Source organism: Tupaia chinensis, unplaced genomic scaffold (genome assembly GCF_000334495.1).
Source record: "Tupaia chinensis unplaced genomic scaffold, TupChi_1.0 Scaffold000102_1, whole genome shotgun sequence".
Taxonomy (NCBI): domain Eukaryota; kingdom Metazoa; phylum Chordata; class Mammalia; order Scandentia; family Tupaiidae; genus Tupaia; species Tupaia belangeri.
The window spans coordinates 919,939-926,902 of NW_006159566.1; the positions used below are offsets into that span (position 1 = coordinate 919,939).

Genomic DNA, 6,964 nt, shown 5'->3' on the forward strand with positions numbered 1-6,964 from the left:
CACATGACCCCCAAAGGCATCCAGTACATTTTTGGACACTTCAGCTGCATTGAGAGACTTGGGGGGATGAGCTTGGGTGCATGAGCTTTAGGGAGGGGGTCTAGGCTCTCTTCCACAAAATCAGCTTTTCTTCCTTTTCCTCTGGGGTTAATGGAGTTTGAGCTTTAAGGGATTCAAAGCCTTCAAAGCCAGGCTGAAAAACGGTTCTCAAATCTAGAAAAGAATGGCAAGACATACAGACTGTTTTGCTCAACACCAATCTCTCTCCTTTTAATTTGGCAAATGAAATGTTTCAAGGATGACAGCGCTAGCTCACATGAGATGAGGCGCAGATTTGTGCCCTTACAAGATCATTTCCCTCTCTAAGTTATTTATCTATTTTTTCCCCCAAGAGTGACCCAGACAGAAAGAGAGAGAGAGGAAGAGAGAGATAAAGAGCAGTCCTGGCAGGGTCTCGATGCTGCAGTCCAGCCCCAGCCTACCCAGCCCCAGACCAGGGGCACACCCTACCTGGTGTACGCAGGGTGGTCTCTGGATGTGGACCAGGACACTTCCCACATGGAGCAGGTGGCATTTCCCTGGGGCACCACTGCCCGGCCCAGCATCACCTCCCAACCTCACCCCTGCCGGCACTGACCGGTCAGCACCGTCTTTGACCAGGTTTGATGGGTTTGCCTAATTCCGGAACTCAGCATCGAGAAACTTGCAGAGGAGAGGTCTTCAAAAGGTCTGTGAAGAATGTGTGCTATGAAACAACTCTGCATGGATTTAAAAGAAAAAAAGTTGTGTGTGTAGCCAGCAGGAAGGTGTTGGACTCCCACATGGCTAACCATGGTTCGAGCCTCAGACCTGATGGCTTGAAACTCACACTGGGCGCATACGGGTGTGTGCCCAAAATCCCAAGAGGAGAATGGAGGAGAAGGGCTTGTGGGCGTGGCCATCTCCCACTTGGGGGGGCAGGTGATTTCTCACTTTCTCTCCATCCATCTCTCTCTCTGTCTTTCTGGTGAGTGCATGCACCCTATAGCAAAAATTTCTCAAAGAAAAAAAACAAAAAAATTTCTTGCACCAAATGAGCTCATAGTTTAATTCCATTTTCCATGAATGTTTTGAAGTCCTTTAGTATGTAGGCCTCATCCTCCAATATCATCATTCTTAGTAAATAAAATGGTATTTTGGATTCTGGACTGCCTCACTCTTTCATCTTCTATCTCATTTGGTTCAAACTTGGTCAGGGAAGAGGAGAGTTAGTTATTGGGCTCTCTCAGGCCCCAAAAGGGGCTCATTTTGTCTGGCTGCCTTCTGTACCCCACACAACCCTAAAATCTGTACCATCCTTTTCCTCATCACAGAAAACACTGCATGCATTCATTTTATATTTTATTTTTATGTTTTTACCATAGAGGGCATGCACTTGCTGGGGAGAGACAGAGACAGACAGAGAGACAGACAGAGAGAAGGAAATTTAGAAACCACCTTGCAGGAGTTGGGGGTGGGGGCTGGCCACCCTGTAATCTTTTCTCCATTCTCCTTTGGGGATTTTGGACATGCATGCACATGCGCCTGGAGTGTTTTTCAAACTGTTGGGTCCAGGACTCGAACTGTGGAATCAGCCATGTGAGTCCCAATGCCTTAACTACCACAGCTACTACGGGCCCACTTTCATGACTTCCTTGAGAATTAAGACTAGGTCATGTGGGTCTCCCTCATAAGATGGAAAACAAGCCATAGCCACAGTCAGAGCTAACCACAGAGTGAAAGTCCGGGCCCCTGTATTTAGGAAGAAGCAAATCTCAGAACCTACCAAGTCTGTAGTCCCACCTGGCACAAAATGTACAAGGGGAACCATCATTTGTCCTGTGATTGATTGGATGTGGGAGAGTGCCTGGCTCAAGAACAGCCAACCTAGAGGGACCAGCAGTTAGCGTAATGGCTATGTCACTGGACTCCCATGTAGCCGACCGCAGTTCGAGTCCCGGACATGGTGGCTTAAACTCATGCTGAGCACATGTGCGCGCGTGCCCAAGATCCCGAGAGGAGAATGGAGGAGAAGGGATTGCGGCGTGGCCATCCCCTTTTGGGGGGGAGTGATTTTTCACTTTCTGTCTCTCTGTCTCTCTCTGCCTGTCTGGGGAGCACACGTGCTCTATAGCAAAAAAAAAAAAAAACTCTGAAAAAAAAAAGAGCAGCCAACCTACAGATGTCTGTGACCTGGCACGAAGACTTTGCCCAATGGGCAATGTCAATAACAAAGATAAGGACAATGACTGTGGCCCGTTAACCATTTGCTGTGTACCAGATGTTGAGCTAAGTGCTTACCTCATTATTTTAGTCTTTAGCCTTGATGCACTAGTGAGGTGTCATTATCACCACTTATAGATGTGGAAACTAAATCATAAAGAGATTAGGAAATGTGGCAAAGAGACAGGCAGACACACACACACGTACACACACACACACACACACACACACAGAGAGTACATGATACCTGGAGGAGTAGAGGGGGGAGAGAAAGGTGTAATCCGACGTTGTGGTTAATAGTATGAGCTCCGGATCTGAAACGCCTGTGTTTGAACTTGCTGGACCTGGTACTCTTCTTTTTTGCATCCATAAAGTGGGTAAAGAATACATTAAAAGATTACTATGAGGTTCAGAGGACTCAATACTCGTAAAGACTTTAGAATAGTGCTTGGCACTGAATATATCGTGAAGAAATATTAGTTATTAATACCATTCTTTGTCCTTACCCACAAACAATTCTTTGATATAATGTGATGGCAAAGTTGTCAGATCCAAATAACATTTTTTCCCTTAGAATGGCTATTGCTATTTTAAAATATCTCACTGGCCCACAGGAAGGACAGCATTTCTTTCCATAAGGTGAGCACTCCATGTGTGGGCTGCTCTGTCTGCCCACTCTGTCCTAATCCTTTCGCTTGATCCTCCCTGTTCATCCAGTCAGTATTTGCTGAACTCCTTACACGTGCCAGGAAACTCGGCTAAGCACTGGAAATATACCAGTGAATAAACAGAAAGAGAATACAACCCTCATGGAGTCCGTACTCCAAACAATGACTGGATCTGACTGGTGAGTCTGGAAGGTGATTCCAGGGCTTGGCACCCAGCACGCTGCCATGGTTGGAATGTGTGTGTCTCCTCAAAATTGAAGTTGAAATCTTCACCCTCAAGGTGATAGAATTAGGAGGTGAAGACTTAGGGAGGTGATTAGGTCATCAAGGTAGAGCCCTCATGAATGAGATCAGTGACCTATAAAACATCAGAGAACGATCCTCACCTCTTCCACTATGTGAGGACACAGCAAGAAGGTGCCATCTGTGATCCAGAAAGTGGGTCCTTACCAAGTGTAGAATCCACTTTGCTCTTGGGTTTCCTAGCCCCCAGAACTGTGAGAAATAAATCTCTGCCGCTTATAAGCTAACTATAGTGTGTGGTGTTTTGTTATAGCAGCAGACTGAACGACCTACTTACGAATCTTGCTCCTTCTCTTCCATAGGTGTAAACGTTCTGTGCTCCTCCACACTGGTTTTGGGACAGCATACCCATGGCTCCCCCACCCTTGACTATGGTTGGGCAGGCTGGTTTGCCAAACCCTGGAGTTTAGTTCTCAGAAACCCAGCTGCCTGCATATGTAAGCCACAGTCTCCATTACTATCAATGAGGAAAAGGCGATTTTGTTGTCTTGTGTTTTGGCCTTATTTCTCATTTGGCTCAGAACTTGATTATGGGTGAGGGGTGCCTTGGAGCTCTAGCTCAAGCTCAGATGCCAAAAGAAGTTTATTTTGGACAGCTACATTCTGTACACACAGCAGGCAATACTTAATGCATGGCCAATGTGTAACTTCATATCCAGCATTAGTCCGGGGTTGACTAATGTTCATTATAAAACAAATGACAAGAGAACCTCTCTTCTCTGGAGGAGAACACTAAGCGATTTAATTTACTGAGCCAGGCATAAAAGTTAAGAGTCTGAAAGCGAAGGCATGTTTAATAACTTGAGTGGGTGTTTTCTCTTGCCTGTTTACACTGAATGATGAACATTACTCAACAGTTAATGGCGAACATTAAATTGTAATTATCCATTAATTATAATGCACATATATAAATGCATATTTGTTTTATCTGTAAATACACAGCTTCCAGTCATTTTTTACTCAAGCTTAGTAACACTCAGTGAATCTCTGATTAGTTCAAAAGGGCATCACCGATATTTTGAACTTCTAAAACTAAATTAATGTCAATTCATTTTTTTCTTTCCCTTTCTTTCTTCTTCCTTTTTCTTTATCCCTTGCCTCTTTCTTCTTTCTTCCTTCTTTATAATCATCAGAGAGCACATGCACTCCCTGAGAGAGAGAGAAAGAGAGAGAAAGAGGAAGCATCCCCACCAATAGAGTGTGGTCATGCCATAATCCCTTCTCCACTTCTCCAACCAGTTGGGATTTGGGGCATGTTCACTCATGTACTTGGCATGTTTTTTTTTTTTTTTTTTAGAGATTTTCGCTATAGGGCGCGTGCGTTCGCCAGACAGACAGAGAGAGACATAGAGACAGAAAGTGAGAAATCACCCCCCAGGGGGGATGGTCACGCCACAATCCCTTCTCCTCCATTCTCCTCTCGGGATCCTGGGCACGTATGCACACGCGCGCGGCGTGAGTTTTAAGCCACTGGGTCCGGGATGCGAACCGTGGTCGACTACGTGGGAGTCCAGCGACATAGCCATTACGCTAACTGCTGGTTCCTACTTGGCATGTTTTCAAAGCCAATGAGGGCAGGATTTGAACCACAATCAGCCATGTGGGATCTGGTTTTCTTAACCACTAGGCTATAGGGCTGGCCCTATCAATGCACTTTAATTTCAAGACGGTAATTAATTCTACATGGCACATTGGTAGTACAAAGCTGGTGGACTAGAACATTGAAGAGATTATCTCTGAATATCAAAGCAAAAATTTCTAATCTCTGAATTAGAAGATTTGACTCTTTTATCTGATCTTCAAGATCCCTTCCCATTCATATTTCTACAAATCCTTATGCTTCAGAGTTGTCTCTTTGGCCAGACCAAGGTAAGATGCCCCTCACTCCCGGCATTGAAGGTAAACAATATGTAGAACTGTATCTTTAGCTTTGAGAGTTCCAGAGCTGCGGGTCCAAAATGTGGTGCTGTTTTCTTAACAGATTTCAGAGAGATCATCAGAACTCGAGGTGTTACAAGGCAGAGAACACATTTTTGCGTTCTGTTTAGCAAATTTTGTCCATTACCAAAAATAGACCCCAGGAACCTTTGAGATGGTAACATTGTACTCCTGGTCATGTGGGTAAAAGGCCGTTGAGAGTACCGAAATGTTCTGTTGGTGTCTCTTTGCCTTTCTCACACTATCTGAGGCCTGGGTGACATCCCCGTAGCAGCTGAACCTGCAGTTTAGGTCTGAGATCAGTCTCTTTCTCCATTCATGTCCGCATAATGCCACAGCGAGTGTGACTGCAGGCAGAGGGCCCTCGTCAGGGCTTTGAACAACCGCTCCAAGTGGAAAAGAGGCCTCTAGCGGCATGCTGATTTAGTTCATAAGATTTTCATTTACAAATGAAAAAGCTATATGTTTTACTTTTTCTCCCTTTTTTTTTTTCGTCATTCCTTTCCTCATCTTTATCTTTTTCTCTGTCATCTTTTTCTATCCTTTTGGCTCTCTCTCTTTCCTGTCCTCTTTCTTCTCTGTGCCCCAACTGGAAATCTGGTAAGGCTGTGCAGGGTAACTGAGGAAGGGATCGGGAGATCAAGTACTCGGCCATCATCTAGGCCCTGGCCCTCAGGGAAAGGCCCTGACTGACTCCTGCAGGCTGATGGCAGTAGGCTGAAGGTGGCCTGCAACTCGTAGATGATCTGGTGTTTGTTGGGCTGCTTGCCCATGGCTACTTTGTCCAGGCAGCTCCTGATAGCCAGAAGCTTAGAGTTCAGTCCCTTCAAACCATGGGCCTGGTCTATGATCTGCTGGGAAAGAATGTGCATACCGTGCCTTTGACGTCTCATAACAAGTGTTCGACTCCAAGCCCTTAGCTTTTTCTGCTCCATTTTCACTGGTCATGTGCTCATACATTTTCGATCATCATGAACTTCTTCCACTGAAATGTATGTTTCTATGGGCAGTCTCCGGTCCTTTGACTTTATGTCAATAATGACCAATTAGGGAAGAATCTTGTCATGAATTCATTGATGGAGATGTTATTCATTTCTATGAACTTTAAGGCCTGTGTGGTATCACTCAACTATTGGATCATTGGAAAAGTTATGATGCATTTTCACATAGGAAAACAAAAAATAAGATCATGACTTTCCTAATGACCAATAATTCCACCTCTGGTATTGACCTTCTTAAATATTCCATACATATTTTCCAAATAATCATGATCTAACACCTGCTAGGGGGCAGTAGGTGGTATGGTGGTGAAGATGTTGAATCCTGCATAGCCAACTCTGGTTTCAGTCCTGGACCTGGAGGCTTGGAATAACTCCAGGAACACGTGTGTGTGTGTGTGTGTGTGCACCAAATTCTGAAAGCAAAATGGAGGTGTGAGAATTGTCTTTGTCATCTTCATCAAAAGGAACTGTACAACTGATGGATATATCAGTAACTTTCTTTTGTCATGACCCCAAAAGTACACCTTGCCAGTTTGGTTGAAAGGAGCCACCAAACTGAGCAGTACCAGGGATGGACGACCACCTTCTGCACCGCCAGTTCCACCCTCACAGCACGTTCTACCTGTCAGTTCTGTGTCCATGCCACTCACAAACTCACTGGCAGTGGCAGTGACAGCCCCAGATCCTCTAGGTCCAGCTCCTTCCCAAGGTAATTTTTCTTTTCTTTTTCTTTCTCCCTCCCTCCCTCCTTCCCTCCCTCCCTTCCTTCCTTCCTTACTTCCTTTGTTTCTTTTTCTTTCTTTCTTCTTTCTC

General features: G+C 45.0%; 1 pseudogene; it reads right to left on the minus strand.

Annotated features, from left to right (window-relative positions):
• Positions 1-3,277: 3,277 nt before the first annotated feature.
• Positions 3,278-6,964, minus strand: part of LOC102491663 (26S proteasome non-ATPase regulatory subunit 7-like) — a 20,838-nt pseudogene continuing 17,151 nt past the window's right edge.